General features: G+C 39.2%; 1 pseudogene; it reads left to right on the top strand.

Annotated features, from left to right (window-relative positions):
• The first annotated feature begins 913 nt into the window (after nt 1–913).
• Nucleotides 914–4,324, top strand: LOC130679769 (transmembrane and coiled-coil domain-containing protein 5A-like; annotated as a pseudogene).
• Nucleotides 4,325–24,865: the final 20,541 nt, after the last annotated feature.

Here is a 24,865-nt window from a genome sequence, read left to right as displayed (position 1 = left end):
GCTCAATCTGTGAGAAAAATGAAACACAGGGACTACCCCTTCATACTGCCCAGGAATCACAACCATTGAACGAACTACCACCAAATGGAAGACTCGGCCATAAAACACACATGCACCCATCTAGCCTTGGAACTCTGCACGAATGACCATTGTCACCCACCCCACTGTGACATGCTGCCCCACCCATCCTATGCCAATAGCAGAGTCCTGACCCTTTGGAAGGTTCTGACACTCTACTGGTTGGTTCCAGTGGGGAAAGATTAGACTTCAGAGGCTGAGCGACTAAGGTAGAATTAGGAAGTCATTTATATCAGAAGGGGGACATAGTTTATTGAAGAATTGGAGAAAAAGAGGAAACTAAGGTATATAATGAACCAAATTATCTACTTCTGCTTGGTTTTTCTGAGACCTATTTAATACTAAAGATCTTAGTATCTCAAGATCCTTACAGAGGCCTGGCTAGAGGTCAGAAAGATTACGTTTCAGGGCAGTTATGCACCTACATTCATGCCCATGGGGCCTTAAGGAAAGCAGCTGGGCATGGAGCAAAAAGGGACTTAAGAGGAATGGATAACCTTTATTGATTCTAATTACCTGGAGCAAAGTTTGAAAGGGTTCTTGTTCTACAGAACCATCTCCGCATATACCCACTAGAAGGACATACATTGAATTTTCCAGCATTATCCCTGTATCCTCACTGTATCCTTACCTGAGGTACAGTCAGATCAGGGACAGAAGAATCAAAGGGCTGGGTTTTGTCATGGCCAAAACCTGGGGGGTTGGAGGGAGGAAATCGTTGACCTGATTTTGTCCCTATCCTTTGGGACTCTTGGCCAGTTACTCTGTGTTTCATAACTGGACCAATTTCCCCAATTCACCAATACATCTCTGCTGGTATTTTAGGGAACCAACAATGGGAGAACCCGAGGAGGATCAGATAGATCATGAGTAAGTATCATGATTATGCAAAGCCACATCCAAGGACCAAGGTGTGAAGCAAGTCTGCTCTTCATAACTTCCCTCATCTTCCCCCCACTCCCTCCTACATTCCTGTCTATCCAGCCCCCTGCTGACACCACCCCAAGAACTCCATGTCCTCCTGATGTGACAACTGTTGTAAATCCTGCATCCAATCAGCCCTTCCAAGGAACGACTTATTTTGCCAAAATCATCCCTCATTCCTACTCAAAACAGAAGACCTCTCCCTCACACTTTATTCCCAGTTAATCGTTTCAAAGAGGAACCAATTAACTGACATGCAACAAAAAGAAAAGGTTGTTGAGAGCTTCCCATTTGCCAGGTACCCTTTCTAAACCACTGAGGTGTTACTATTACATTTAAATTTACTTCAAAAAAGGTGTTTGTATTCTTGAAAGTGAATGCCTGGATCATATGTGTGTGTACTCAGTGGAGTAACTCCCATGGTAGATTCTCAAGCTTTGTAGCAGGCAATGGAGAAGTTCTGAGATGCAAGGAGGGAGGGAGAAACAGAAGCCCCATCTGCTGATGGAGAGCTCTTGCAGCATAAGGCAGGAACCAACTCTAAGTGATGTGCCAGGTGCCTGGATGAAAATACTCAATGGAAGTGTATTTCATGAGCAGATTTTGTGCACCATTTGCCTGAGAAACCATTCTCTCCAATACAAGAGGCCATTAAGGAAGCAAACTTCTCCTGGAACCAGGGAGGAGGTGTACTATTATATTGAGCACTTTGATCAAGAAAGCCTGGGAAAATCCTCTCTTGCTGACTGAGTTGAGAATTACTGCAACAAACTGTAGGGCATGATTAAGAAATACAATTTCCTATGAAAAAGGAAAGGTGTGCTCCCAGGAACAGCCAGGTTGTTGAATTACATGTCTCCTAGATACCCCTTCTGGCCCAAAGATCACTGACCCTGAGATAACTTGCCCTTGTTCCTTTCATGGGCTGAATTTATAGGTCAGAGGAGGTGGAAATCTTAAGACTGGCCCAGTCAAAGAGGAACATTGACAGTTTGAACACCCACCTTGAAAGAGAGATGCAAAGAACAGATGAAACAAACCAGGAACTTCTTCTCAAAATCCACGAGAAAGAAGAGGAAATACAGAGGTGAGTGCTGGGGTTTCTTGAGGGAAGTTCCCAATTCAAGGGATGGGATAGAGAAGAGACAAACCCGAATTTTCCTACCTGCTCTAGAGACCTATATCTTATGTAGCAGTTTCTTCTTCATTCTTTGGCATTTTCTGTGGCTCAAACCCTGAATTATAGCAAGTTTCAAAGAGATTCTTAAAAGATTGGATGGTAAGCACCTGAGCTGAAAGAACACTACGGTGTTTGACTTGGGAATCAGGTCAAACTTTGAAGTGATTTTTTTCCTGCCTTTGAAGTCATTATGATGGTAAGAACCCAGGAAAGATGGGTTTCCAACTTGAGAGCCATATTTATTGACACTGAAGTGCCCTTAAAACTGATAGATGTGTTTTCCTCAGTTCTGAAGTGGTCTGTTCCTCACACTATGTGCTTGTGTCATTCATTCAAGCTGGAAAGTGAGATCACTCAGCCCCAAGACCTGACAGAAGATGAGGAGTGGGAGCAGCAGAATAGCACCACCGTGGAAAGGGAAAGAACGGTGCAACACCTGGAAGAAGAAATAGCCAGACTTGTAAGCAAAAAGCTGGGAAGAGTCATCTGATAGGTGTTATTCCTCAGCTTGTCTCTCATCAGTCATCAAATAAGCTAGTCTCCTCTTTTTTACATGCAAAGAATAGTCAAAAGACATGGTAAAATATGTGTTGAGGGCAAAGTTTTTTTGGTAATATTTAATAGCGGGAAGCCCTGCATGTGGGCATGTCTATCCTGGTGAGTTGGTGTAGATTCGTATGTGGAAATCAAACCACAGGTCCTTTACCTGACAACATGCAGTGAGGTAGAGTTACTGCAGGAAAACAGCCCCAGGTGAAGGGGAGAACAATCAGGTGAGTAAAGATGGGTGGTAGCAGGGAGCTCCACACCTGTGCTCGGCTTCTTTCTCTCAACAGGAAAGGAAAAATGAGACTCTGGTCCACAGTAAAAGAGAACTTCAAAAAAAGGTGGGATGGGGCTCTAGTTTTCCCCAGGTTCCCTGCAGTGGCTCCAGTTGTCAAAGGGACCAGGGAGGGAAAATTATCATAGAGGATCCCACATGTCAGAAAAGTTTGTGCTGGGGGTGGGTTCTAGCCCTTCCCCACTCTCCCGAGGCTGAGCCTCGTCCCTGAATGCCATGGACTTCCCCTGCAAGCATGAGGTGAAGGGAGTGGGTGCGACATTTGGGCTATTTGGTGATCCCGTGGGTTTTTTCATTCTATCACAAGAAAATGGAATCCACTGACACTTTGTCAGAAAGTGAAAGGTTAATTTTATTTTCAACAGAGACTTTTTAAAATACTTAAATCCCAAGGGCTTCTCCTTCCTTATCCAGGCATTCACTCCACCTCAACTCTTGTTCAAAATACAGCGGGTTTCCTATGATCGCCCTACTTTCTGACCCATGCCTGCAGCCCTCGGTAGCCCGGAATGGCATAGGGTTCAGGGAAGTACTCCTGCTTGTGCAGACCCTAGCTCTGGTGGCCAAGACTAGCGAGAAGAAGACGGAGGTAGAATAAAGATGCTTCCAAGGGCACCAAGTATCCATTAAGGGACAATCTCCTGGCAGCTTTATCAAGGCCATGTTATTGGCTCTACACACCAAACAGTGTGTTTGTCTTCTAGAATTTTTTATTCAATGTATTTTTATTTGAAATATGTATTTATTTAAAATCATAGCTTACAAGGAAATCTCAAAAGGCAACCAAGTGTGAACAAGGCCACCTAAAGGGAGCACCAGAAGGGTCAAAGGTAAATGAAAAAGCAATCTTGAGTGGGTTTGGGTTACGTGACCAGGAAGCAAGCTTTTAAGTGGAAACAACTATCGAAACTGGGATAAATTCTTTGCAGTTTTAGCCCATGTCAGACTTAAGCCTAGGCTACCAAGTACTGAATTCTTTTCTGCCCTTGGTAAGGAATTTCACTCTGAAGCTACACATTTTGTTTCTCTTCCTTCAGGAAGAGCAGAACACAACTGCGCAATGCATATATAACACTGAAATCCCTGGTTTGTATCCTGGTCCCAGCACTTAGTGAGGTATATGAAGTTGGGCAATTTAATCAGCCCCTTTCAGCCTCAGTTTGAAAACTGAATGAAATTGTATATTTTTAAAATACTCTTTCCTTTTTTTGAAGAGTAAAACCTTGAAACGCCACATATTTAACGTGATTATTTAAAAGTCTAGCTGAGGCAAATGTATGGATTCATAGAGCAGAGCTAGGATTTGTTGATCTACTGTGTGCTAGGTAATTTACACACTCTATCACTGACTCCCACCCAGAAAAAGGATGCATTCAATTTATCACTCAAATTTTAGTGTCTACCTTAATGTCTACCTGCTGAGTGCATCACACATTGCTTAGCATTTCTCTAATTGTGTTCCAAAGATAAAAACCTGGGCACAACCACAATGCATCTGATCAAAGATGCAAAAAGGTGGACTTACTTTTTTATTTAGAAAGCAGGTACAATTCTTACTTGATACTTTCTGTAGAATTCCATCTTGCCCTTGCCTTATTTCTCTTTAGATTCTTAACCTCACACTTAAGCCCATACTACATCTGTGGAGCCCCTGCAGAGATGGACACACTGAAAATAGAAATAGAAATAGAAAGTGAAAAATAGAGAACTACTTCCCTATTTCCTGTCAGCCAAATTAGTACTGATGGCCACAAAAACAAAACAAACCGAAGTCCAAAGCCACCAGAACAGCTTGCTTGGCCATGCCTGTCTGGGAAATGTATCTGGAAAGGAAGAAATGTGAAGCCTGCATGTGCTTCAGGATAAACTTAGGGCTCAGGTTAGAAAGGCTTATGAAGCCCCTTGACTAGCCTTGCCATATAACTGCATTTTCTTCCTTGTGTTCAAAACAAGTTTTCTTGACAGTAGCCCACCAGAGCCCATGGCGAGGCTTTAAGTCTGGTGATGCTGTGTCACCTCAGCTGAGCCGAAAGACTATAGTTAGTTCCAGGTATTGTCAGAACAATGGCCATTATTTTCCCAGAAGCTTTTAACCCACCTCCAAAGAACTCTAAAGCATTATTGACCCTTTAAATTACTCCCATTTGCCTACATGTGTTGTAGAATTTTCAAGTGATTTCTCTCAATTCTATGAAATACATAGCATCTCTTGCTTCTGTTCTTACATCCTGGCAATCAGCTCATCAGTTTAATGGTAGGCCTGCTGCGCCTCTTTGTGTCTCAGACCAGCGTCCTGAAAATACAGCCCTTAGCACATTTGGCTCTCTGGCCCTGGATATAATTGACTGAAGAGGAAAGGAACTGTTAGAAGTCTTCAGATGTGAAACAATGGTACCTAGATCAAAGTGGGAACAGTAGAGCTAAAAGTGGAAGGAAGGAAAAACACAGGCTTGTCTCCTCTAACTAGGAAATATACCCCGAGCACATCTATTCCTCTGTGACTATTACCCTTCTGGGCAAATATTACATAATCTCATGTGCACATGGACTCTTAAAAAAAGGAAAAGAAGAAAGCTGAACTCATAGTAACAGAATAGGATGGTGGCTGCCAGGAGCTGGGGTACAAGGAAAGAAGAGAGATTTTTTTAATTCAGAAAATGTCCTCTCTCACATCCCCCACATATACAGCAAGTGAATCATATGGATGGTTATAGAATTCCACCAGACATTAACTGTGAGGTTGTAGGGGACAGTAGTGTTCATTTTTCTTCTAAAATTAGATTGATTTACCCTTGTTTTTATTATTGGGTTCCATGCTTCTGTAAACATATTTTAATGCAAATATTTTTTTCATCCAAAGCCCATAATATTCATAAATGTCTACTAAAGTTCTAGCAATACATCATAATTTTTTTAAGTTCTGTGGATAACTATAAGAAAGTTGTGCTCTACCATGATGTAAAGATACTTTTTTAGAAACTCGAAAATTCCTTTCATTCTATTTTTTAAGAAAAAATTAAGTAGGTTGACTTTTTCACCTCTAGAGACATCACAAGAGAACCACACAATTCCAAGGCAGAATAGTGATCCTTATTACCTTGGGTCCCTTTAAATTCAGAACCTGTGTTCATTCAGATGTGTGCACACTAAAGTACTGCTTTGCTCATTGCCATCTATTCATTGAAACATGGCTTCAACTCAGCTACACTGTTATCCTCTCTAAAATCTAAGTTTTTGAAATTGCATTTATCTAAAATATATCCTGAAAATCAATTTCTCATGAATTTATATTAGGCTTCGATGTTAATCCAAATTTTACTACATTCTCTGTAGAAAGAATATGTATTGTCTGGAGCCTCTTCTACTCAAGACATTGATTATTCAGGAAGAAAGCAATACACCTTTATCATCCTTCAGCTTCCGAAACGTGTAGGATTTTGGAACTAGAAAAAACTCCAGGACAATTGAATCACAGAGAAGTTATGTGATTTACTTTAGTTTCCATAGATAACTAGTACTGGAAGGTAGAACTCACAGAATCATAGAAACTCAGCTATAAAAAGCAAAACATTTTTTATTATAGTAAAATACACATAAAATTTACTATCTGCCATTTTTAAATGTGCAATTCAGTGATATTAAGTACATTCTTGTGCAGCCACCTACACCATCAGAACATTTTCTTTCTCCACAAAGATTTTCAGAATGCTTTTGATCTTGAAAAACTGAAACACTATGCCCAATAAACAATAATTCTCTATTCTCCCTCCTCTCTAGCCCCTGGAAATTCTAGGTGCCTTATATAACTGGGATCATTCCACTTTTATCATTTTGTAACTGGTTTGTTTCACTTAGCATAATGCTCTCAAGGTTCATCCATGTTGCAGCATTTGTCAAAATTTCCTTTCTTCTTAAGGCTAAATAATATTCCTTCTTATGGATATACCACATTTGCTTATCTACTCATCCAGCAATAGATATTTGAGTTGTTTCCACATTTTAGCTATTGTAAACAACGCTACTGTGAATATGAGTGGACAAATACCTCTTCAAGACCCTGCTTTCAATTATTTTGGATATATGCCCGAAAGTGGAATTGCTAGATTACATGGTAATTCTATATGTAATTTTAAGGACCTGTCATATTGTTTTCCACAGCAGTTACACCATTTTGAATTCCCACCAAGAGTGCATAAGGTTTCTAATTTCTCCACATCCTTGTCAGCACTTGGATCTTCTGTTAGTATTTTTTATATAGTATCCATCTTAATGGATGTGAGGTGGCATCTTTTTGTGGTTTTGATTTGCATTTCCCTAAAAGTAAGTGATGTTAACTATCTTTTCATGTGCTTATTAGTCATTTGTATATCTTCTTCTAAAAGTGTCTTTTCAAGTCTTTCATCCATTTTTGAATTAGGTTATTTGCTTTTCTGTTGTTGAGTTTTAGGATTCTCCATATAGTCTAGGTATTAATCCTTCTTCAGACATATGATTTGCAATTGTTTTCCCCTTTCTGTGGGTTCCCTTTTATTCTATTAACAGTGTCTTTGATGATAAAATTTTAAAATTTTCTGAGGTCCAATTTCTCTCTTTTTTCTTTTGCTACCTGTGCCTTTGGTATAATATCCAAGGAATCACTGCCAAATCAAATGCATTGAAGCTTTTTTAGTACATTTTATTCAAAGAGTTTTACAGTTCTAACTTTCATGTTCAGGTCTCTGATACACGTTGCTTAATTTTTGTATATGATACTAGATAATGGTACAACTTCATTCTTTTGCATGTGTGTAATTGGTTTTCCAGGCATCGTTTATTGAAAAGACTGGCCATTCCCCACTGAATGATCTTGACATTCTCATGAAAATTATTTGTGTATATATTCACAGATTTCTGGGCTCTCCCTTCTGATCCATTGGTTTATCTGCATGTCTTTATGCCAGTACCACACTGTTTTCATTGCCATAGCTTTGTAGGCAGTCTTGACATCAGGAAGTGTAAGTCCTTCAACTGTGTTGAAGATTTCTCAAGATTATTTTGGCTATCCACTGTCCCTTGAGATTCCTTATAAATTTTAGGATGGATTTTTGTATTTCTGAAAAACAAATCATTGGGATTTTGGCAGAGACTGCACTGAAGGTATATCTCTTTGGGAAATATTGGCATCTTAACAGAATTTATGAACATGAGATGTCTTCCCATTTATTAATGCCTTCTTTGATTTCTTTCAGCAATGTTTTGTAGTGTTCATTGTATAAGTTATTCACCTCCTCCATTAATTCCTAACTATTTTGTTCTTTTTGAGGCTATTTTAAATGGACTTTCCTCATTTCCTTTTCAGATTGCTTTATTGTTAGTGTTTAGAAATGCAACTGATTTTTGTGTGTTGATTTGAAATTCTGCTACTTTGCTGAATTTATTAGTTCTAGCACGTCTTGTATGCATATATGTGTTTCTGTGTGTGTAATCTTTAATATTTTATAATCTATCTATCAGATCATATAATTTGTGAACACAGATAATCTTACTCCTTCCTTTCCCATTTGGATGATTTTTATTTCTTCTTCTTGCCTATTTCTCTGGCTAAAATTTCCATTACTATATTGAATGGAAGTGGCGAAAGCCACATCCTTGCCTGGTTTCTGATTTTAGAGGAAAAGCTTTCTGTCTTTCACCACTGAGAGACACTGTTCTCTGTAGGTTTTTCATATATTGTTTTTAATTCTCTTGAGATAGTTTCTATTCCTAGATTGTTGAGTATGTCTATCATGAAAGGATATTGAATTTTGTCAAATGCTTTTTCTGTGTCAAGTGAGATGACCGTGTTTTCTTCCTCCATCCGGTTAATGTAGTATATTATACTGATTAATTTTTATATGTCGAGTCATGCTTGTACTCCAGGAATAAATCCCACTTGGTCATGATATATAATTATTTTAATATGCTGCTGGATTTAATTTGACAGCACATTGTTGAGAATTTTTGCGTCACTTTTCATAAGGGAAACTGGGCTATAGTTTCCTTAGAGTGTCTTTGGTTTTGATATCAGGTAAACGGTAGCCTCAAAGAATGAGTTAGGAGTGTTTCCTTCTCTTCAATTTTTGGAAAAGTTTAAAAAGGATTAGTGTTAGTTCTTCACCAGTGAAGACATCAGGTTCCATGCTTTTCCTTGTTGGGACCTTTTTATTACTGATTCGGTCTCCTGTTATAAATCTACTCTGTAAACGTTTTTCTATTTCTTTATGATCCAGTCTTGGCAGGTTTTGTGTTTCTACGGTTTGTTCATTTCATTTGGGTTACCCAATTTGTTGGCATACAATCGTCTGTAGTGTTTTATCATAATGCTTGTTATTTATGTAACATTGGTAGTAATGCCCCCACTTTCATATTTTAATTATTTGATTCTCTTTTTTCAGTCATCTAGATAAAAGTTTGTCAATTTTGTTGACCTTTATGAAGAACTTTTGATTTCATTATTTGTCTCTATTTTTCTATTTTCTGTTTATCTCTGCTCTAATCCTAAATCTGTATTTCACATATCAACTGGCTAACCAAGTTTCCTGTCACACTTCAGTTTGATAAATAATCTTCTACGGAGGAGAGTTCCACAGCATGTCCCTGGAAACTCCTTCGAGATTGGCAATGGCCCATATTCAACCACAAGAAGCTCTTTTGATCTGAATTTCCAAATATATTAATGTCTATAGCTATAGGAGCCAATCTTGTTATGGGAAGGAGTAAAGCGGATGTATAAAGGCAATAGTGACTGGTGGGTGGCAATGACTGATGTGTACATTTTATCACTTTAGTAGCTCATCAAAGAGAAGAAATGTTGGCATATTTTGATTCTGCTTTTTTTTTCTTTCCCCAATCTTCAACAGGCAAAGCTTCCTCTTTTTGGAAGCATTGATAAGTGTTTTTTTTCCTTTTGGGGCTAGGGGACTAGCAAAGGAAAGAATAAGACTGGAAGAGTGGCCCAGGTATTAACACATTAGATATTAAATGGTGCTAGATCTTCATAAGCAAGAGCTCTCCCCACCTCTACCTATTAAAGCCTACTACCAACACATACCATCAGTCACTTTTGAAATGAAGAGTCAACCTCTCCAGGCCTCACCCCTCTCCAGAGATACTGGTGCCAGCTACACAGGAAAGGCTGCTATAGAGGTAAAGATCTTTCTTCTATTTTTGCAAGCCACTCCCTCAACCCTCTTAGGACTTAAAGACATAGTCAAGAGAACATCTCTATCTACATTGTTCTCTTCTATCCTCTTCATTCTCCCAACAGTCAAAAAAAATTCCACGTAATTTTCCCTCCCTACAGCAGGCAAACTATATGGTTTGATAAAATTCTTTTGAATCTTACAACCAGATTTTCTTTCTCTTCCCTTCCTCTGATTCAGCTTGCATCCTTAGCAATAAAGGTTAGAAAACTGCCTCAGTAACAGGTCCTGGCATTTCTCACAGGTCCAATTCAGTAACTTCCACTTGTGAGCTCAGTGGCTAATTAATGCCAAATGAGATACCTAATTCATACTCCACTCTAAGAATATTCCACTGTTGTTTTCCTGCATGCAGTGCTGCTATTTTGTAGAAGCACAGGATCCTTGAGACCCCAGCAGTGTGTGACACTGCTACAAAAAGTATTTTTATCACTATGATGCCCTGTGATAACTCAGAGAAGACATAAGAAACAGGCGAGAGATGGTAGTTAGATTTATCATGGAGATCACTTCGTAACGTACATAAATGTGGAATCACTATGTTGTACACCAGAAACATATAATATTGTATGTCCACTTTAGGTAAAAAAAAAAAAGAAGAAATAGCCTAAGAGATAGCAAAGGCACATTTCCAGAGACACAATGCTAGCCTGTTATGCAAGCAGAAGAAAAGTCTGTATCCACTTGATCCACAGGGTGGTGGCTATCCTCAAAAAAAATTGCCCAAAAGGGAAACAAAACCAGTTCCACTTCCCTCTCCTGAATGACAAAGCTGAAACAGAGAAAGGGTGCTAAGAGGGAATTATATTGCAATACAGGCCTACCTCAGGGAAGAACAACAATCCCATATGAACAGTCTAAACTCACACTTATCACTACAAGAAAAAGAAGAACAAATGAGGCCCAAAGTCAGCAGAAGGGGGAACATAATAAAGATTAGAGCAGAAATAAAATCGAGAAGAATGAAACAAAAGTATGAGCTGATTCTTCGAGAAAATAAACAAAACAGATAAATCCCTATCCAGAACAATCAAGAAAAAAAGAGAGCCTGCACACATAAACAGAATCAGAAATGAGAAAGGAAACATCACTACAGAAACCGCAGAAATACAAAGAAGAGAATACCATGAAAAATAATATGCTAACACACTGGATAACCTACAAGAAATGGACAACTTTCTAGAAAAAGGCAACCCTCCAAGGCTAACCCAGAAAGAACATAAAATATGAACAGACCAATTACTAGCAACAAAATTGAACTGGTAATCAAAAAACTACCTAAAAACAAAACACCTGAACCAGATGGCTGCACTGCTGACTTTAATCAAGCATGTAGTGAAGATCTAATAGTCATCCTTCTTAAGCTTTTCCAAAAAGTAGAAGAAGGAATACTTCAAAACTCATTCTATGAGGCCAGCATCACCTTTATACCAAAACCAGGCGAAAACACCACAAATAAAGAAAATTACAGACCAATATCCCTGATGAATAAAGATGCAAATATACTCAACAAAATATTAGCGAACCGAAGTCAAAAATACATCAAGAGGATCGTACACCATGACCAAGTGGGATTCATCTCAGCCATGCAAGGATGGTACAACATTCGAAAATCCATCAACATCATCCACCACATGAACCAGGAGGAGGATAAAAACCATACGATCATCTCCATACATGCTGAAAAAGCAGCCAACAAAATTCAACATCCATTCATGATAAAAACTCTCAACAAAATGGGCACAGAGGGCAAGTATCCCTACAAAATAAAGGCCATATATGACAAGCCCACAGTCAACATCACACTTAAGAGCAAGAAGCTGAAAGCTTTTCCTCTACGATCAGGAAAAAGACAGGGATGCCCACTCCCTCAACTGTTACTCAACATAGTATTGTAGGTCCCAGCCATGGCAATCAGACAAAACAAAGAAATACAAGGAATCCAGATTGGTAAAGAAGAAGTTAAACTGTCACTATTTGCAGATGACATGATATTGTACATAAAAAACCCTAAACACTCCACTCCAAAACTACTAGAACTGATACCAGAATACAGCAAAGTTGCAGGATACAAAATTAACACAGAAATCTGTGACTTTCCTATACACTAACAATTAACCAATAGAAAGAGAAATCAGGAAAACAACTCCATTCACAATTGCATTAAAAAAGAATAAAATACCTAGGAATAAACCAAACCAAAGAAGTGAAAGACCTATACCCTGAAAACTACAAGTCACTCTTAAGAAAAATTAAAGGGGACACTAACAAATGGAAACTCATCCCATGCTCTTGGCTAGGAAGAATTAATATTGTCAAAATGGCCAACCTACCTGAAGCAATCTACAGATTCAATGCAATTCCAATCAAAATACCAACAGCATTCTTCAAAGAACTGGAACAAATAGTTTTAAAATTCATATGGAACCACAAAAGACCCCGAATAGCCAAAGCAATCCTGAGAAGGAAGAATAAAGTGCGAGGGATCTCGCTCCCCAACTTCAAGCTCTACTACAAAGCTACAGTTATCAAGAAAATTTGGTACTGGCACAACAGCATTCTTCAAAGAACTGGAACAAATAGTTTTAAAATTCATATGGAACCACAAAAGACCCCGAATAGCCAAAGCAATCCTGAGAAGGAAGAATAAAGTGCGAGGGATCTCGCTCCCCAACTTCAAGCTCTACTACAAAGCTACAGTTATCAAGACAATTTGGTACTGGCACAAGAACAGACCCACAGAGCAGTGGAACACAATAGGTATAGGGATAAACCCAAACATACGTGGTCAATTAATATACAATAAAGGAGCCATGGACACACAATGGGGGAAATGACAGCTTCTTCAACAGCTGGTGTTGGCAAAACTGAAGAGCTACATGTAATAGAATGAAACTGGATGACAGTCTAACCCCATGCACAAAAGTAACTTTGAAATGGATCAAACACCAGAATATAAGTCATGAAACCATAAAACTCTTAGGAAAAAACACAGGCAGAAATCTCTTGGACGTAAATATGAGTGACTTCTTCATGAACTTATCTTCCCGGGCAAGGGATACAAAAGCTAAAATGAACAGGTGGGACTGTATCTAGCTGAAAAGCTTCTGTACAGCAAAGGACACCACCAATGTAACAAAAAGGCATCCTACAGTATGGGAGAATATATTCATAAATGACAGATCCGATAAAGGGTTGACATCCAAAATATATAAGAGCTCACGCACCTCAACAAACAAAAAGCAAATAATCCAATTAAAAAATGGGAAGAGGAGCTGAACAGACACTTCTCCAAAGAAGAACTTCAGATGGCCAGCAGGCACATGAAAAGATGCTCCACATCACTTGTAATCAGAAAAATGCAACTTAAAACCACAATGAGATATCACCTCACACTAGTAAGGATCGCCACCATCCAAAAGACAACAAATGTTAGCGAGGTTGTGGAGAAAGGGGAACCCTCCTACACTGCTAGTGGGAATGTAAATTAGTACAACCATTGTGGAAAGCAGTATGGAGGTTCTTCAAAATAGAAATATCATTTGACCCAGGAATTCCACTTCTAGGAATTTACCCTAAAAATACAGCAGCCCAGTTTGAAAAAGACAGATGCACCCCAATGTTTATCGCAGCACTACTTACAATAGCCAAGAAGTGGAAGCAACCTAAGTGCCCATCAGTAGATGAACGGAAAAAGAAGATGTGATACATATACACAATGGAATACTATTCAGCCATAAGAAGAAAACAAATCCTACCATTTGCAACAACATGGATGGAGCTGGAGGGTATTATGCTCAGTGAAATAAGCCAGGAGGAGAAAGACAAGTACCAAATGATTTCACTCATCTGTGGAGTCTAAGAACAAAGCAAAAACTGAGGGAACAAAACAGCAGCACAATCATAGAAGCCAAGAATGGACTAACAGTTACCAAAGGGAAAGGGACTGGAGAGGATAGGTAGGAATGGAGGGATAAGAGCGAAACGGGGGGGCATTACTATTAGCAGACATATCAACCAGGGGATACAGGGAGGGCTGTACAACAGAGAGAAGACAAGTAGTGATTCAATAGCATCTTACTATGTTGATAGACACTGACTATAATGGGGTATGTCGGGGAGACTTGTCAATGGGGGGAGTCTAGTAAACACAATGTTGCTCATGTAATTGTAGATTAATTATACAAAAATAATAATAATAATTTTTTCAACAGATTATCATTTCAATTTGAAGGGGGGATTACACAATTTCCAGTTAAGCAAAAGCTGAGAGAATTTAGCTCCCACCAAACATCTCTACAGTGTATTTTGCAGGGACTGCTATAGATGGAAGTGTTCCTAAGGTTAAATAGCTGTCACCAGAGGTAACAACAATGAATAGACAAAGAGTACAGAATATGACACCTAATAAATAAATAATGAGGAGGAAAAAAAACAACCTTTAGATTGTGTTTGTAATAGCATACTTAAGTGAGTTAAGTTAGCTTCTTAGATAGTAAGGAAGGGACCCTTTAACCTTTGGTAACCACGAATCTAAAGACTGCAATGGCAATAAGTACATACCGATCAATAATCAACCTAAATGTAAATGGTCTGAATGCACCAATCAAAAGACATAGATTCACTGAATGGATAAAAAAACAAGACCCATCTAGATGCTGCCTACAAGAGACTCACTTCAAACCCAAATACATACACAGACTAAAAGTGAAGAGATGGAAAAAGATACTTCATGCAACTAATAGGGAGAAAAAAGCAGGGGTTGCAGTATTTGTATTGGACAAAATAGACTTTAAAACAAAGAAAGTCACAAGAGACAAAGAAGGACATGACATAATGATAAAAGAGTCAATCCAATAACAGGGTATAACCATTATAAATATCTATTCCCCCAACACAGGAGCACCTACATATGTGAAACAAATACTAACAGAATTAAAAGGGAAAATAGAATGCAATGCATTCGTTTAGGAGACTTCAACACTCCACTCACTCCAAAGAACAGATCAACCAGAGATAAAATAAGTAAGGATACAGATGCATTGAACAACACATTAGAACAGATGGACCTTACAGACATCTACAGAACTCTCCACTCTAAAAAGCAGCAGGACACACATTCTTCTCAAGTGCACACGGAACTTTTTCAAAAATAGATCATATACTAGGGAACAAAAAGAGCCTCAGGAAATTCAAAAAGATTGAAAATATGCCAACCAACATCTCAGATAACAAGGGTATGAAACTAGAAATAAATTACACAAAGATGACGAAAAAGCCTACAATCCCATGGAGGCTTAACAACATGCTCCTAAACAACCAATGGATCAATGACCAAATAAAAAGAGATCAAGCAATATATGGAAACAAATGACAACAATAATTCAACAATGCAAAATCTGTGGGACAAAGCAAAGGCGGTGCTAAGAGGGAAGTATATTGCAACACAGGTCTACCACAGGGAAGAACAATTTCGTATGAACAGTCTAAACTCACAATTAACTAAACTACAAAAAGAAGAACAAATGAGGCCTAGAGTCAGTAGAAGGAGCGACATAATAAAGATTAGAGCAAAAATAAATAAAATTGAGAAGAATAAAACAACAGAATCAATGAAAGCAGGAGCGGTTCTTCGAAAAAATAAATAAACCCCTAGCCAGACTAATCAAGAAAAAAAAGAGTCTACACACATGAACAGAATCAGAAATGAGAGGAAAAATCACTACTGACACCACTGAAATACTAAGATTAGAGAATACTATGAAAAATTATATAGTAACAAACAGGACAACCTAGAAGAGTCAACTTTCTAGGAAAATGCAACCTTCCAAGGGTGACCCAGGAAGAAACAGAAAATCTAAACAGACCAGTGACCAGCAAGGAAACGGAACCGGTAATCCCAAATGAAAAAGACGACAGAAGCCTCAGGAAACAGTTGTTAATCCTGGAGGCGCTGCCTCCGGCGGCCTCTCCCCCGCCGCCCCGCCGCGGGTCCCACCCGACCCTCGGGTCGCCCGGCCCTCGCACCCGAGGCCGCCGCCGGAAAACTGCGCACACGGCAAACGCCCGCCGGCCTCCCCGTCTGCGCGGCCTGGCCTGGCCCCTCCGCCTGCGGCCCCGGCCCGGGCGGCGGTGGCAGGTCGGCGGCGCCGCCCAAGGCCGGGCCCGGCGAGCCACCCACCCGCGTCGCCCGCCCTCCGGCCCCGCGGGCCACACGCGGCCCGCCTAGTCCCTTGCACGGCCGCACCCTCACCGGTCCGCCGCGCCCGCAGGCGGAGGCCGGGGTCCCCGCAGCCACGTACCTTCCGGCCCGAAGAGCCGTCTCTGTCGCCTTTACCCCTGAAGCGGGGCCCGCTCTGGACGTTCCGCCGCAGGTCCGACGGCGCCAGGCTGGAGGCGGCAGAGCTGGACGAGCGCAGGTCCGGCCGGGGCGGCGGCTCCAAGTCCGGGCCGATCGCCGCCCTCCGCCTGCCGCAGGATAGCCGTGAAGGGCCGAGTGCGGCGCCAGGGCCCAGCCGGCGCGAGGAGGCGATCCGAGGCCGGGGGATGAGGTCGATGCCGCTGGGGCCTGCGCGCCGGGAGGAAGGCGCAGCCGAGCACAGCGCGGGGCCACCATCTGGGCTCCGCCGGGCTCGCTGCGGGGACGGGACGGCGGGCCAGAGGCGCCTGGACACGGACGGCGGACCGGAGCACGTGCTCCTCCTGGAGGCGCTCGCGAACCTACTGACTGTTCAATATGGCGGTTGCGGCGCCTGCAGCTTCTACACAGCCGCCGGACTTACGTTTTCTGTGCGCGCGCCCAATGGCTGCCTGCTCCGCAGAGCCGCTCCCTCACTGGCCCCCAGTGCCGTCAGTCGAGGAAAGGCCTGAGCCGGACTCCCCACGCTCATTGGCCTCGACCGGGGGCGGGCCTGCACGGGGCCCTGCACTCTCATTGGCCGGGATGGCTGCCAGGCGGGGACTTTCATTTTCTTCAATGAACTTTCTAATTTTTCATGAGATCACCCACGTGTAATTTTTATTTATTTATTCATTTCATTGTGGTGCCATTAATACAAAATCACACGAGCAACAGTGTGGTTACTAGATTCCCCCCATTATCAAGTCTCCCCACACAGCCCATTACAGTCACTGTCTATCAGCATAGTGAGACACTGTACAGTCACTACAGGTCATCTCCGTTTTCTACCGCCCTCCCCGTGCCCCCCCCACCCCTCTGCATTAGGTGTGCTGATCCCGATACCCCTCATTCCCCTTCTCCCTCCCCACCCACACTCCCCAGTCCCATTCCCTTTGGGAACTGTCAGGCCATTCTTGGGTTCTGTGAGTCCGTTGCTCTTTGGTTCCTTCCGTTTTTGCTTTGTTCTTATGCTCCACAGATGAGTGAAATCAGTTTTTGGTACTTGATTTTCTCCTCCTGGCTTATTTCCCTGAGCATAATACCCTCTAGCTCTGTCCATGTTGTTGCAAATGGTAGAATTGGTTTTCGTCCTGTGGCTGAATAATATTCCATGTGTATATGCACCATCTCTTCTTTATCCATTCATCTACTGATGGACACTCAGGTTGCTTCCATTTCTTGGCTATTGTAAATAACTCACGTGTTACTAAGGTACTTAATTTTCAAGTGACTGGAGATTTACTAGATATCTTTCTAAAGGAACAAAACAGCAGCAGACTCACCGAACCCAAGAATGGACTGACAGTTACCAAAGGGAAAGGGACTGGGGAGGTGGGTGGGAAGGGAGGAATGAGGGGGGGAAAGGGGCATTACGTTTAGCACACATAATGTAGCAGGGGGACACGAGAAAGGCAGTAAATACAGAGAAGACAAGTAATGACTCCTGAATCTTACTACGTAGCTCATGTGGAGAACATATTTCTATGTTCTAATTTATAAATTCTAATTTTGATTTAAAGCTCACATTTTATCCTGAACAGCTCATTTCATAAATTGTTTTCACTTCACTTTTGAGACAATGTCAAGCCAAAAGTCTGATTACTTGTATGCCTGTCAGGAACAACCCCTATTTTTACTAATATATGTATTTTTCCCAACTTTTTAAAGATATATTTGACATGCAACATTGGGTAATTTTAAATTGTGCAATACGATAATTCAATGCATGTGTATGTCACTAAATAATTACAATAAGGTTAATTAGCATATCTATCAACTCACATATTTATTATAAATTTTTGTGGTAAAAACATTTAAGATCTGTTTTCTTAACAACTTTCAGTTATACAATGCAGTATTTAACTATGGTCCTTGCTATACATTAGGTTCCCAGATTCTTAATTCATCTTGAAATTTGGAGCATATAATTTCTTTCTATCCTCTTTTCAATTATTTTCTTGAAGAGAGTTTTGTTTACCTCAGCTACTCCATTTTACCCATAGAGCCCAAAGCCAAATGGAGATTAGGGGAATATTTGGTTAATGGGATCACAATAACAAGATGTTCCTTCAATAGCCACTTATCTTTTCTCCAGATTTCTTGAGATATAATTGACAGAGATCACTGAATAAGTTTAAGGTGTACAGCATAATGATTTGAGTTATATATATATATATATATATATATATATATATTGTGAAATATCTACTAAAATGATTTTAGCTAGCATCCATTATCTCATACAGATACAACAAAAAAGGAAAAGCAAAGAAAAATTTCCTTGTCATGAAAACTGTTAGAATCTGCTCTCTTAATATGTATGTGTGTATTATATAGTAGTGTTAACTATAGTCATTATGTTGTACATTATATTATGTTTACATATTGTACTTACTTATTTTGTAACTGGAAGTTTGTGCCTTTTAACCACCTACTACCAATTCCGTCTCTCTCCATCCCTTACCTCTGGTGAATCACAAACGTCATAAATCTGATATCTGTTTCTATGAGGGTTTCTCTTTTCTTTAGTTCCCACAATTAAGGGACATCACACATTATTTTTTATTTGTCTGATTTTCTTCACTCAGCATAATGCCTCCAAGATCCATCCATGTTGTTGCAAATGTCAGGACTCCTCATTTTTTATGACTGAAAATCTTATCTTGATCCTTTCATCTGTTTATGGTACTAGGATTTTTTCCCATTTCCTGGTTACTGTAAAGAATGCTGCTATGAGCATGGGGTAAAGGTACCTGTTAAAGTCAGGGTGATTGCTTCCATCAGATACATGCCCAGAAGTGCAGTTCCTGGATCAGAGTGTAGTTCTACTTTAAAATTTTTGAGGATCCTCCACACTGTTTTCATAGTGATTGTACCAATTTATAAGCCCAGCAACAGTGCACAAACTTTCTCTTTTCTCTGCATACTCACTAGAATTTTTTTTTCTAATTGATGATGACCATCCTCTTTGAGGTATATTGTAATTTTGTCTTGCATTTCCCTCATGACTAGTGCTGTTGGGTGTCATTTCAGGTACCTGTTGGCCATTTATAAATCTTCTTTAGAATGTCAAATCAGGTCTTATGCCTACTGAGATTGGACCATTTTTTTCTGCTACTCAGTTTGATGAGTTCCTTACACATTTTTCATATTAATACATTCTCAGATATCTGGTTTGCAAATAGTTTCCCATGATGTAGGCTATCTTTTCACTTTTGATTGTTTCTTTCACAGTGCATAAGCATTTTAGTTTGATGTGGTCCCACTTGTTTACTTTCTATTTTTGTGCTTGTGCTTTAGGTGTCATAGGAAATCATTCTGTAGACATATCAAGGAATTTTTTCCCACAGTTTTCCTCTAGTAGCTTTATGGATTCAGGTCTTCCATTTAAATCTTTAAAGCATCTTTTATTGAAGAGTAGTTGACATACAATATTATAAAAAGTTCAGGTGTATAATAAAGAGAATCAACAATTATATGCACTGCAATATGCTCATCATGATATCGGTAGATACCACCTGTCACCTTACAAACTTATTACAATATTACTGACTACATTCCCTATGTTGCAGTTTTAAGGGTACATATTTTTTATTATGGTGTCATTGATATACAGTCACATGAGCAACACTGTAGTTACTACATTCCTCCCATTATCAAGTCCCCACAACATACCCCATTACAGTCACTGTCCATCAGCATAGTAAGATGCTATAGAGCCACTACTTGTCTTCTCTGTGCTATACTGCCTTCTCCGTTTTCCCCTCCACATTATGTGTGCTAATTGTAATGCCCCTTATTCCTCTTCTTCCTCCCTTCCCAACCACCCTCACCAGTCCCTCTCCCTTTGGTAACTGTTAGTCCATTCGTGGGTTCTGTGAGTCTGCTGCTATTTGTTCCTTTAGTTTTTGCTTTGTTCTTATGCTCCACATAAGAGTGAAATCATTTGGTACTTGTCTTTCTCTGTCTGGCTTATTTCACTGAGCATAATACTCTCTAGCTCCATCCATGTTGTGAAAAATGGTAGGATTTGTTTTCTTCTTATGGCTGAATAATACTCCATTGTGTATATATACCACACCTTCTTTATCCATTCATCTACTGGTGGACACTTAGGTTGCTTCCATATCTTGGCTATTGTAAATAGTGCTGTGATAAACATAGGGGTGCACATGCCTTTTTGAATCTGAGATCATGTTTCCTTGGCATAAATTCCTAGGAGTGGAATTCCTGGGTCAAATGGTATTTCTATATTTAGTTTTTTGAGGAATCTCCATATTGCTTTCAACAATGGTTGAAGTAATTTACATTCCCACCAACAGTAGAGGAGGGTTACCCTTTTTCCACAACCTCACCAGCATTTGTTGTTTCTTGTTCAAGGCAATTCTTATCAAATTACCAAATGTATTTTTCAATGAACTAGAGCAAATAATGTTAAGATTCATATGTAACTGCAAAAGAACCCAAATAGCCAAAGAAATATTGAGAAAGAGGAACAAAAGTGGATATTATGCTTCCTGGCTTCAAGCTGTACTGCAAAGTTATAGTAGTCAAAACAGTATGGTGGTGACACAAGAACCAACTCATAGATCAATGGAAGAGGATAGAGAGCCCAGAAATAAACCCAAACAAACATATATAATAAATTAATATATGAAAAAGGAAGGAAGAATAAACAGTGGGGAAAAGACAATCTTTTAATTAAGTCTGTGGGGGAAAGTGGACAACAACATGCAAGAGAAGGAATCTAAATCACTCTCTAATCCCATACAAAAGTACAATCAAAATGGATTAAAGATCTAAATATGACATGAATCCATAAAACTCTTAGAATAATAAATATGCAGAATGCCATTGAGTGCTAGCAGGAGTAACTTTTTTCTGAATATGTCTTCCTGGACAAAGTAAAAAAATAGAAAACATAAATACATGAGACTATATCAAACTAAAATTCTTTTTCACAGCCAAGGAATCCATCAACAAAATAAAAAGACAACCCACAGTGTGGAATAATGTGTATGTAAATGAAATATGCAATAAGGAGCTAACATCCAAAAATATATTAAGAACTCATATACCTCAACACCAAAAAAAATTAACCCAATTAAAAAATGGACAGAGGACGTGTGTAGACATTTTTCAAAAGAAGTCATATAGATGGCCAACAGGCACATGAAATGATTCTCCACATCACTAATCATCAGAGAAAGGCAAACAAAATGACAATGAGGTGTCACCTCACAGTAGGTAGAATGGCCACTATCCAAAAGACTAAAAACAAAACAAAAGTGAACAAACGGTTGTAGACTCATAGACACTGAGTAGGGACAGGTGAGGGAGGAGTTAGGGTGGGTGAGTGAAATAGATGAAGGGGATAAAGAGGCTAAAATCTCAATCATAATATATATAAATTAGTCACAGGGATGAAAGCATAGAGACAATAGCCAACAGTTCCATAACATCTTTCTTCACTGAGATAGAGTCACTGTACAGTCTTTGGGGTGAGCACTTGATAAGATGTTGAAGTGCTGTTGTATAATTGAAACCAATATAATATTGTATATCAACTTTACTTCAATAAAATGTTTAATAGAATAAAACACACACACACATGCCTATTCTACTATGTGAGGTACTTGTTTAGATACTCAATTGATGCTGTTTTTTATTGCTCCACTTCTAGGCATCCAGTAAGTGTTTGTTGGATCAGTGACATCTAAATAAAGTGTTAAAAATCATTTAAAAATATCTTATTGCACACCTTACCTGTATATTAAACAAAATAGACAAAGTAAAATTTAACCTTCTGTGCTTTTTAGTCAACCTGAGGGTGAATTAATATGAAAATAAATGCCAAAGTGGTGTTTTTGCTTTTCTACAAAATGCTGCTAAACATCAAAGGCACCATTTTTTTTCTCTAGAACTCTTGATTTATTTTGAATATTTTAATAATAGTCATTTTTATGAAATCCATTTTCTGTACAATTTTATATTGATTTCAGGTAAACAACACAGTGATTCAGCAGTTAAATACATTAGTGATGCTCACCATGATCAGTGTAGTTGCCATCTGTCACTTAAAAAAGATACTAAAATATTATGAGCTATATCCCCTGTTCTGTACTATTCTCCCTGTGAACTATTATTTTATATGGGCATCTCTTCATCCCTCTCACCTATATCACACATCATCCCTCTCCCATGGTAATCAACCACCTGTTCTATGTGTTTGAGTCTATTTCTGTTTGCATCCATCAGTAGATGAACAGATAAAGCATATGCAATGGAATATTGATCAGTCATAGAAAAGAAAGAAATCCTGCCATTTGTGACAAAGTGGGGATAGACCTAGAGGATATGATGCTAAATGAAAAAAGTCAGTTAGGGAAAAATGAGTACCAGATAATTTCATTTGTATGAGGAATCTTAAAAACAAAAACAGAAAATGTCTCACACATATCTTTTGTAATGGCTTTATTGATATATAATTCATATACAAGGGATGATGCATGTTTTAATGTCTACAGTATGATGACTTTGGACATATGTGAATGCCTGGTAGAACTATCATGACAATTAAAGTAATAAATGTATCTGACACCTGCCTTGTTTTGCTCTATTTATGAGGGTTAAAAACACTTAATATCTACCCTTTAAATAAATTTTGAGGTATACACAACTACAATGTTAAAATTAGGCACTATGTGGCACATAAGATCTCTGGAATTTATTCATATAGCATAGCTGAAATTGCATATCGTTTGAATATAAACTCACTAATTCTTCCACCCACCAAGACCCCAGCAACAACTATTCTATTCTGCTTCTATGAACTTGATTGTTTTAGAAACTCCATATAAGTGTAATCATTCAGTATGTGTACTTCTATGACTGACCTGTTTCACTTAGCACAATGTGCTCCAGATTAATTAACATTTGTATATATGCAGGACTTTTTGCCTTTTCAAGGATAAGTCATATTCCATTGTGTATATAAACCACAGTCTTTTCATCCATTCATCTGTCCATGGACACATGAGTTGTTTATACATCTTGGCTATTGTGAATAATGTTGCAATGAACATGGGAGTATAGATATCTTTTCAGGATCCTGATTTTAGTGTGATCTCCTCAATACAATACTATGTACTCCACATCTTAGATATTTCTCAGATAAAATCATGTTATGACTTAGCCCATCCTTTGTCTAAGACTGAACACAAAGAGGTGATTTGACAATGCAACAGTAGGTCTCTAATACCAACTGCTCAATATGTTGTCACAGCTTGGCAGTGTGCACCACCCTGAAGTTCTCTCAAGAAAATAGGCACTTGTTAATGTAGTAATAAACAAGGCATGGCCTTCTCAGTAGGATGTCTTCCTTCTGTTTAGCAGAAAACAAAACATTTCCACAGTAGTTTGGCAATGCGGTTCAGGCTTCTAATATTTCAAGAACCTGAACAAATTATACAAGACAGTATTGATCAAGAAAAATGAAGATACAGATTTGTAGCTTACTATCACAAATAAAGACAATACCAATATATGTAGACAAATAAACATTAACTAATTCATGGGGATATATTCAAATATAAGAATATATACAAAATATAAATTAAACTGTTTTCAAGTTGTCTTGTTCTAAAGCAAATTTTAATGAAGAATATCCTTGATTGGGGACTCAAAATACTTGTTGAACATTCTGCCTGTAGCAGTGTTTATCTCCCTGTTCCGTAGACTCTAGATGATGGGGTTTATGAATGGGGGCACCATGGTGTAGAACACAGCTGTTAGCAGATGTTTAAGATATGCTTTATCTGCAATGGGACCTAAGACTGCAACTGACCCACAAATTACAAACTAAAGCAAAATCACCAACTGGAGGGTACAGGTAGATAAGGCTTTGTTGTGGGCTTCCTCTGAAAGGATCTTAAGCACAGCTGAACATATATTAATGTGTGATATAAACAAAAAGACAAAACATGCTAAGACAATAAAAGCACTTAAAGCAATGATTACAAATTCAGAAGACTGAACATCTGAAGTTGTTATTCTCAAAATTTGAGGTATATCACAGAAATACTGGTTGATCACATTGGACTCTGTGAAGGGAAGACTGAACATAGTCCCTGTGTGTGTAGCAGAGTAAACCAGCCCAGTGAACCATGAGCCACCTGCTGCCAGTGCACAAGGATGTGGGGTCATGATGAGCCCATACTGCA

Source organism: Manis pentadactyla, chromosome 12, assembly GCF_030020395.1.
Source record: "Manis pentadactyla isolate mManPen7 chromosome 12, mManPen7.hap1, whole genome shotgun sequence".
NCBI lineage: Eukaryota > Metazoa > Chordata > Mammalia > Pholidota > Manidae > Manis > Manis pentadactyla.
Note: the sequence above shows the minus strand (reverse complement) of the source record. Positions and strands in the feature narration are given on the sequence as shown.